We start from the raw sequence: 9,605 nt of genomic DNA, 5'->3' as shown, positions 1-9,605 counted from the left end.
TTGCCCGTACATGCTATAGTTGATAACCATCCCTGCGAATGACATCCGGCTAGCCATTGTCCCATGTCTATCACATGTGCAACACAGGCGATCCGTGGCAGGATGTTGAACTGCTGTACAGTGTCGTGTAGATGTATCTGGCAAAACACATGCATGTAAAGGTTCCGTGCATATGTGTGCATTGTCACTGCTCATGTCCATTAAGGCAGTGTATGTGTTGATATGTGACATATACACAGCATCAAGGTCAACAGCATCACTGTGGACACATCCAGGCACTTGCTGATAGGTAGGAACACCAGTACAGGCAAACAGACATGCCCACATCAAGACAGCATTCACATGGAGTATGAACAATGTAATGAGGTGACACACATATATGGTGATGATACCCAATGCATAATGGGTGTTACATGTGTGACACAAACATGTCAGTTGTGTCAGTGTCATGATGATTTGCAAAGATAACTGTGCAGATGTACTAGATTTAATACAAATGTATGTGCAGCTGTATCTCTGTACATCTCTGTGATACTGTGACCTGTCACCATTATTATGTCTTCCAGATAATGCCTCATTCACGCTTGCCAGCGTACAGCCACCAGGGGGATGATGTCCTCATCCCGTACCTCCATGAGAACTATGAGGTGTTGTTCAGTCATGTGCCACAGCATGCCCAGCAGCGTGACGACCTGTGGCAGGATCTTTGTAGGAGGGTTAATGATGTGGGTGGCCATAACCGCACCTACCAGCAGGTGCGCAGACACTGCATGGACTTGATAAGACATGCGAAACAGGTGCCACTGCAATCAACAGGGAACAAGGTGGAACAGGTGGTGGGCCACCGACCCAGTCCCCACTCACACACACACCGAGGAGCTACTTTCCAGCCTGGGGACACCCTCAGAATAACATCCACAAACACTAGCTGCCATCGTGGAGGTGGGTGTCTCCCAACCAATGAGCCTGGAGTTGCCTGGTAAGTCACTAGTGTACATGACTATTATATCCCATTTAGTTGCATGTGTCACTGTCCAATATGTAATGTAACATCATATGCAAGGTATGTTTACACACATGCTGCATACTACAGTATGCTACCCTGTGTATGCACATGTGCATACTATATGCTGTTGTACAGGCAAATGTGTTAACATGCACAGTGCACCCTGTGGCTGTCATACAGTCATGGATAATGTTCAAACTGCTATGTCACCCCTATACAGGTACCTCTGGCATGCCGCACAGACATCAGTCCATTGCAGGTGAGACTGTCATCAGTATCAGGCATGTTAATGCATATATCTATTCGCCATGTGGCCAGTTAACACATGTACACATGATGTATGGTCCAGTCATGATATACAGGTCGCTTCTCCCATCATTCACACTGGCTACCCATGTGCAATATATACAAATGAAATGAAACACCGACATGAAACCACAGTATCTGTCATTGCTACATGTGTGGACAGCTGTGCATACAATGGTGGAGGTGTTGTTCAATGTAGGCATATGTACTATACATTGGAACAACACATGTGTGCTATGCAAACAGTTCCACATAGTGAGCTGGGATATGGGCAGCTCACAGGAGTCACCATTGTGTTATATGCCCCTGCAATGGGTGCACACATTGTGATGTACCATCTGACATGTCCCAGACATGTAGTGTTCTGGCTGCAATATTGTCACACTATCCCATAATACATACCCCACATACCAAACATACAACCCGTTGTCTGCATAGCCCTGTAGACGGTGACATATCTGACATCTATGGGTATATGTCATATGGGACTACACAGACATGTGAGATAGATGGCCATCACAAACATTTGGCCAACACATGTTCACACATGACCATGGAGGATGGCCAGAGACATGTAGCCGCACAGTAGATGTGATGTGTATACACCCTGTTGCACATTCTCCACACATGGTCCAACTATAGCCTTAGTTGACTGATTATACAGTTGATGTGGTACACTGGACAGCCTAAAAGCCTGTGCACAGCTAGTGGAGGTGTCACGTAAGTCGACCATATAAGATGTGTTGAACATCACGACTGTGTCATAGCATGACAGTAGTCACCTGTACAGCTTCCACAGTCATTGACACCACATCAGGCCACAGATACCGTACATTTCCATTGCTGCTGTAGGACATCACCGTCAGCTGTGCACCTTGTGTGTGTGGTACATCAATGTCATGTGGGACATGGTGTATTGACAAGTCTGCCATGTGTGGACATGGTTGCCAGGCAGCTAAGACTCTGTAGTAGTTGGCAGGGGTGTCATCCGTAGGTCTTCCAGTGACCTGTCACATGACACAGCATGGTTTGGTGTGTATACACCTCAGCAATGTGGGTCACAATCCACAGTTATATCATGTGTATGCACGCAGTTATGGCTATGCAATGTGTGCATATTACACACTGTATAGCAATATAGACACCTCATGATGCCATGAAATGGCACAGTGTCTGTACTCCACACTGTATAGCAATGTAGACGCCTCACACTACCCTTCCATGCTCATGTACATTTGCTAAACGTGCATTCTATCTGTAGGGCATACAGACAACACTGCAATGTGATACCCATTACAATGCTGTACATGTGTCAGGACGCCATTGTGTCAGACATGTATGCATGTCAATGCACACGTCAGCAGATTACATGTCAAGGTCACTTCAGCCATGTGTACTGTTAACCTGTGCTGGTCCACATGGTGTATCACAGGGATGCATGCTTACTACCATGATTGTGTGAACTGCATGGCTACTGATATGACACCTGCTTACTGTCGTGTGCAACCCAGGGAGGTATGCTAACTACCACTATTAATATCTGTGCTGCATGCCATCTGCTTTATCACATGCATGCTGCATGCCGTCTGTCAAATCACATGCATGCATGTGTGTGTGTCTGTGTCTGTGTGTCTGTGTGTGTGTGTGTGTGTGTGTGTCTGTCTGTATGTGTGTCTATATGTGTGTGTGTGTGTGTGTGTGTGTGTGTGTGTGTGTGTGTGTGTGTGTGTGTGTGTATTGTAATGTAGAATCTTTCTCTGCATTCACAGGTGATGTAGGTGTGTTACCTTCCTGCGGTCCGTCTGATGTTAGTGTCCCCACAGATACTAGCAGTGATGAACATATGCATGAGGTACAGGCAGGGTTGTCAGGGGCTGAATCTGTGCCAATGGTTGCCATCCCAGCTATGTCCCCTCTTCCCCTTTACAGTTCTCATGCCAACACATACCCCATCACCAGTGGACATAGAGGAAGGACAGTCAGCGTGTGTTAGCTTGGAACAGGAATGTGTGGTGGCTACAGAAGGTGTGTCTCCACACCATGGTGTCAGTGTAATGACTGCAGATGTGCCACACAGGCATGTGGCCAGTGCTGCTCGTAGGAGGACCTCTGGCAGACATGCACCTGCACGACAGAACGCAGCAGCTGGTATCACCAGACGCATGTGCCAGACATAATGGCAGCACAGGCACGTGGTGAATGGCAGAACAGAGAAGGGCAGAGGCTTCAGAGGGTTGCTATCCATACTCTAAATGACAACATCCAGGCATTGGCAAATGCTCAACAGCAGATTGCTGATGTTCAGGACAGGAGATTGGGTGACATGGTCGGAATCCTTGACCGTGGCATGACAATCCGTGAGCATGAACTGTCTGTGCTGGAACATCTGGTAGGAGTGAGGTGTAGGCCACGTGGACATAGGCCAGCTACACCACCTATTGCAGGTCAACGTGAACGAACCACCTCACATGCCTGCTCCCATAGTGCCAGTAGCAGTAGCAGTGCAGCTGGTGCTACGCTGTCCTCAAGAGGACACAGCAGGCCACATGGACATGGCCCTGGACATTCCCAGTGGGGACACGGTTCCAATGGACATGTGTCATCAGACAGTAGCCAATCTGTACCTCCACCTGGTAGTGCCCGTGCAATCCCTGGCAGGCACAGGTCAAGTGGCCATGGCCGGACACAGTGAGCTGTACATCCTGGTCTGTACAATCTGGAGCTGTCAATAATACCCCTGTGTAGGCCTGGCAAACGGCAGAACTGTGTGCAATCATACACGCACACAACAAAAATATCTGTAGGGCACCGCAACACCTACATGCATAACGACCACACATGTCCAATCAGATCACTGGCCCTTACCCACACACATGATGTCATCCACTGGTGCAGCCTATGTCCCTGGCAAATATTATCACCCTGTGCATATGATGATGCCTGTGCCTCATCCTTGTCATCCACACCATCGGTGCAGGGACATGCTCAAATGGTCTGATGCACAGGGTGAACAGAATAGTGAGAGAAGTGTATATTACATTAGTTGTGTACTGTTGACATGCATCAGACATACCATGTAGTACAGGTTTATAATGCATTGTTATATGTTCACAGTATGTGTCTTGGTAACAACAGTAACAGCATGTTGGTAATGATGCCCTGGTTCCCTCCTTATAGTCTACTTGCATGTGCCAACAAGTAGCAGTGTTTGCATTTTCCCATGTGTAAATGTGGAGTGCTCACAGGCTTGTATGGCAATACCAGCATGCTATACGTAGCCTCAACCTGACTGTTAGAAAGGCTACCATACCACAGATGTCCATACATCTACTGATCCAGAAGCATGTGGGCTGTTTAATAGGCTGCATTGGCTAGAGACGTGACATCCATACCAGGTCACATCACAGGTATGTTGACATGGTGCGGGGGGTTTACACAGCGGTCTGGCCGATGATAAAGTTAGAGGCCACTTGATAGCATGAGGCCTCACTGTGTAGCAGTAATACCCTGTCACATTACAGGATGAGAACACACACAGACATACACAGAAACACACAGTAACATGCCCACACTCACGGGGTCAACAACACTATAACGCACACTCGATAGTGTTGAGGTGAAGACCCCTGCCTATGTGGTAATCACCCTCACAGTACTGTGCACCCACATAACGCGACACAGAGAATGAACATGTACAGGTAGCCAGTAAGGCTGAGACCGATGGCATCAACAGGGTAGTAGACTGCATCACCATGAGGGGTTGGGGATCCTGTCTGTTCTGTATGGTAGCATACACCCTCACTCCATGCACCAGACAGCCATACATACATACACACACACACACACACACACACACACACACACACACACACACACACACACACACACACACTGTGGAGTCCACAAATGTCATTCACATTTGGATAGCTGACATGTGTGTGATACACACACCACCCATGCCTACGTCATGCTTTCGACACTGCGGTATGTACAGATCTCTACAACAGTGTGCAGGGGTGTGTAACAATTGGGATGTATTCCCCACCATATGTGGCATATATGGTCACACAAGAAAACACACATGGCAGTACAGTGAATGATACACCTGCTATATGATGATACGTCTGACAGACATGCAGCAGTATTGGCTGCATTATGTGTACCAATGATACCTTCAACAATTGTGCTGCTATATGCACATGGGAGGATGTAAGTGTTACAGGTGTCACGTGACTTACAGTCAGTAACACCCGACCGCTGTGTAGGTTTTATGTCTTCACCGTCAAGTAACAGTAACATAGCGTACTGTTTGCACATGTAATGGTAGGGTGGCTTGTGACACACCTGTGAGCCGTCCCTGTCAAACATCCATCTGCAAAGGTGGATCACCACTTTATGTACACATATCCGTCCATACTTAATGCACATCCTACTGTACTGTCAGTATTTCACCATATACGGGTGTCAATGATGGGGTTGCATTGCAACTGCATGTTGTAGTTAGGCACAGATGAATTACATACATCAGCTACTGCACATGCATGGTAGCTGCATGCACACCACTACATGTACATGTGTGTTGGTCCTACATGCCTGTCATATAGCCATGTTTGTATGCATTGCAATTGGTGGACATGTTTGATGACATACATAACACATGGACTGTTGTATGATATGATGGGTGTCATGGGTAACTAGTACAGAGGGAATGTTTCCTCGGTCAACATTGCTACCTCATGTACTGTTAGCATTCAACAGCCATTGACCTACCTTCCATGTGCATGCGTGTGATTGCTGTAGCCACTTGACTGCACGGAAGACAGCAAAAGCTATGCTATGTACATATGTGTTTTGTGTGTGTGTGTGTGTGTGTGTGTGTGTGTGTGTGTGTGTGTGTGTGTGTGTGTGTGTGTGTGTGTGTGGTCCATGCACATATTCATTGCGATTACTTGCATGTCATATCCAAACTTGTGTGTTCTTTGGTGTACAGCGACAGTCATCTGTCACAGCTGTGTAAGAATCATGTGACCACAAGTATATAAAACAAATCATTAAAATTAGAAAAATTAGAAAAAACATAACATTATCGCATCCTAGTATGTTGCAATTTAACAAGAACAGGTTTCAAGGTAATCATATTATTTAAACTTGGAAAATGGTCAGAGTTTAACCTAAGAATCCATTCATACTCTTTTAATTCAAGTAAATTACCACTATCACCACCTCTGGCAGGAGGCTGTATTACGTCAATAACTCTAAAGGAGAATCTATGTTCAATACCTGAATCAACTATGTGCTTATACAAGGCATTACTGTCAATGGCCCTTCTAATCTCCGATTTGTGTTCAATGATGCGTTCTTTTAGCTTTCTAGTGGTCTTACCCACATAGAATGCAGTACATTTCACGCAATTAGCTAAGTACACCACATTAGATGTAACACAAGTGGTAGAAAAATTAAACTGATAAACTTTACCACTAATAGGATGTTTGAACTTATCACTGCAACCAACCACAATATCAGAACAGCAGGAACAATTCAAACAGCCATACGTGCCGGGCTTAGTGGTAAAAGTCCTCTCTGAGCCTGAAAAAATCTTTGTAACATAACATATTCTTCAAGGACTTCATATTTCTATATGAGAAAAAAGGCCTGTCACCAAGAATGTCTTTCATCTCGCTAGAGGCCATTAGTACAACCCAATTCCTCTGTATTATTTGTTTTACAAAACAAGTCAAGGTATTATAACTAGTAAGATACCTACTGCATACTTTTGAACATTCTAGGTTAACAGAACCAACATCATCCCCAAGAAAAATCGGCTTCAATATTGTCTTCGTATTAACTAAAACTTTATTTTTTTAAATCTAAAACTAGTTTAGAATCATAACCACTATCCAGAAACTCTTTGGACATCTCATCCAACTGTAAATTAAATGTAGCATCATCAGTATTTAATCTACTAACTCTATTAAACTGTGAAGTAACAATCCCTTAAAGACATGTGGGGCATGCATGCTGGAATAATTAATGTATCTATCAGAGTTTATCTCCTTTTTGTGAATACTGGTATGGATAGAACCCTCACGTAGTTGTATCTTAACATCCAAGAAATTAATCTCACTATCAGAGGCATCCATCTTAAATTTCAAGAAACTGGTGGTTGCATTTAAATAATGAACAAATTCATTCAACTGTGAAAGGGAACCTTTCCAAACCATAAAACAATCATCAACGAAACGTTGATAAAAACATATATTACTTACAAAAGAATTATCCAAATTATAAATATAAGCTTTCTCCCATTGGTATAACACCAAATTTGCATAAGTGTTAGCCACAGAAGTACCCAAGGCTACACCAGTGAGTTGCAAATATAAGCATTCATCAAACAGAAAAATATTGTTCCTCAAAACTACATCTAGAAGAGAACAAATGGGTCAGTACATGTGACACATGCAATACAGTTGACCATACTTGGCATGCTCACACACATGACGGTATGATGGTAATGTCGGTCGACAACATGCGTAACAGTCATACTGGGCATGCTCACACACTGAAACACAGGACGGCCAGGCATGCATACACCAGTGGTCTGGATATATCTGCCAGTACATTGCTATACTGTTGGAAGTCTGTGCTGCATCGTGTGTGTGTGGTCTATTGTCTGTACATATGCCATGGTCTATTGTTAATTCACATGAGCTATGTGCGCTGGGTACTTCTACCATCACATGTATAGGGCGGTTCTTTGTTTGCGGACAGGCCGACGCCTTTAGATACAGACTGGGTAAGGCACATTCCAGCAGGTGGGAGTAGTTGTGCATGGGTGTGCACAGTGTTAAGCACTGCTGACCTCTGGTCACAGCACATTATACACGTTTAGACTCCACATTTCTTTAACAGTGCACTACTGGCATACTGGTAGACAAACAAGCTTACAGCTGCTCGCTCACCGACATTTCTGCTTACATTTGTTACTCAGGCTGGGTGTGTGCGATCCCTTGTGATGCGTATTACATCGGACTACATGACTAAAGTATCGGGTATGTGTAACCATTTTGCGACGGCAGGCGTTCGACTGTATGGACTCGGTGGCCTGTCCAGTGACATAATCATATTATATGCACGTTCCTCATACGATCTGCTCCCATCTGCCTGATACATGGGAACCCATACTCTGCAGTGCTGACATGTGACTTGAGTTTGTTAACGCAGCTGTCCACCGAGTCATGCTACTGCATACCTACTGCACGTTGTCCACCTTTCAGATTGCACGACCGGTGACTGTAGGAGTGACACCTTTCCCACTTTGCATGGGACAGTCCCTCATCACGCATATCTCATGTGACAATACCAGAACTCTCCACCAATCGGGGACACATTTCTACAGAATCAGGGACAGGTCAAGAAAAATCAGGGACACTTTTACAAAAGTAGAGCTATTAACTTGAAACATTGACAGAATCAGAGCATATGACATAATACACTTATTATGAGGTAACAGTTGTTTATAACTCTTACTTATTGTCATTAGTCAGTAAGTGTAATTCACCACCTTTCCTTCAACAGCCACTAATTTTAGGAGGGATTAAGATGGACAGAGTTAAACTTTCAGTCAAACTCAGGGACGTACCTGACATTCAGGGATGGTTGAGTGGTATGGACAATACTCTAGCCATTGCAACTGTCCTGATTAGGGGACATTCTCATGTTGTACGTGTCTGTACTGGTTGCTTGTTACAGGTCTTGTATACGTGACACGTAGATATGTCATATATAGTATCATAAGCAACTTTACTGCTGCTAGACTATGCTTTGATTTGCTCCGATATGTATATTTCTGTACTATGCATGGCTGTAGGTATGTTCTGCCCTGGTACATCTAACATTTCTACAGAGCAGGTTCCACTTTGGCCATTCAGAATGGTGGTAGCCCAATAGACCCTATATGTAGAGCTATCACATGTGTCAAGGCAACACATACCCACAGCCAGTAGTAAACGGATGACTTCCACGGTTTGCATACGTTAAGGTTATTCATGCAGCATTATAATTGATAATATTGTTTCCTATTACATGCAGCTGTTACTGATACAACAAATTGATGTCTGACACCACTACACACACTATATAGCCTCCATTCCCGAACTCACAGGCCATGTGTCATAACTGTCATTTTGCAGGACACAACTGCCCAGACAGGTGTGTCCCTCGCAGGTGTACGGGTGTTGAACGTCTTCTATTATGCTATCATTTACCTAAGGTGTTCAGCAAATTATGCACTTTC

This window comes from Protopterus annectens, chromosome 4.part0 (genome assembly GCF_019279795.1).
Source record: "Protopterus annectens isolate FY-2018-M chromosome 4.part0, PAN1.0, whole genome shotgun sequence".
Taxonomy (NCBI): Eukaryota; Metazoa; Chordata; order Ceratodontiformes; family Protopteridae; genus Protopterus; species Protopterus annectens.
Note: the sequence above shows the minus strand (reverse complement) of the source record.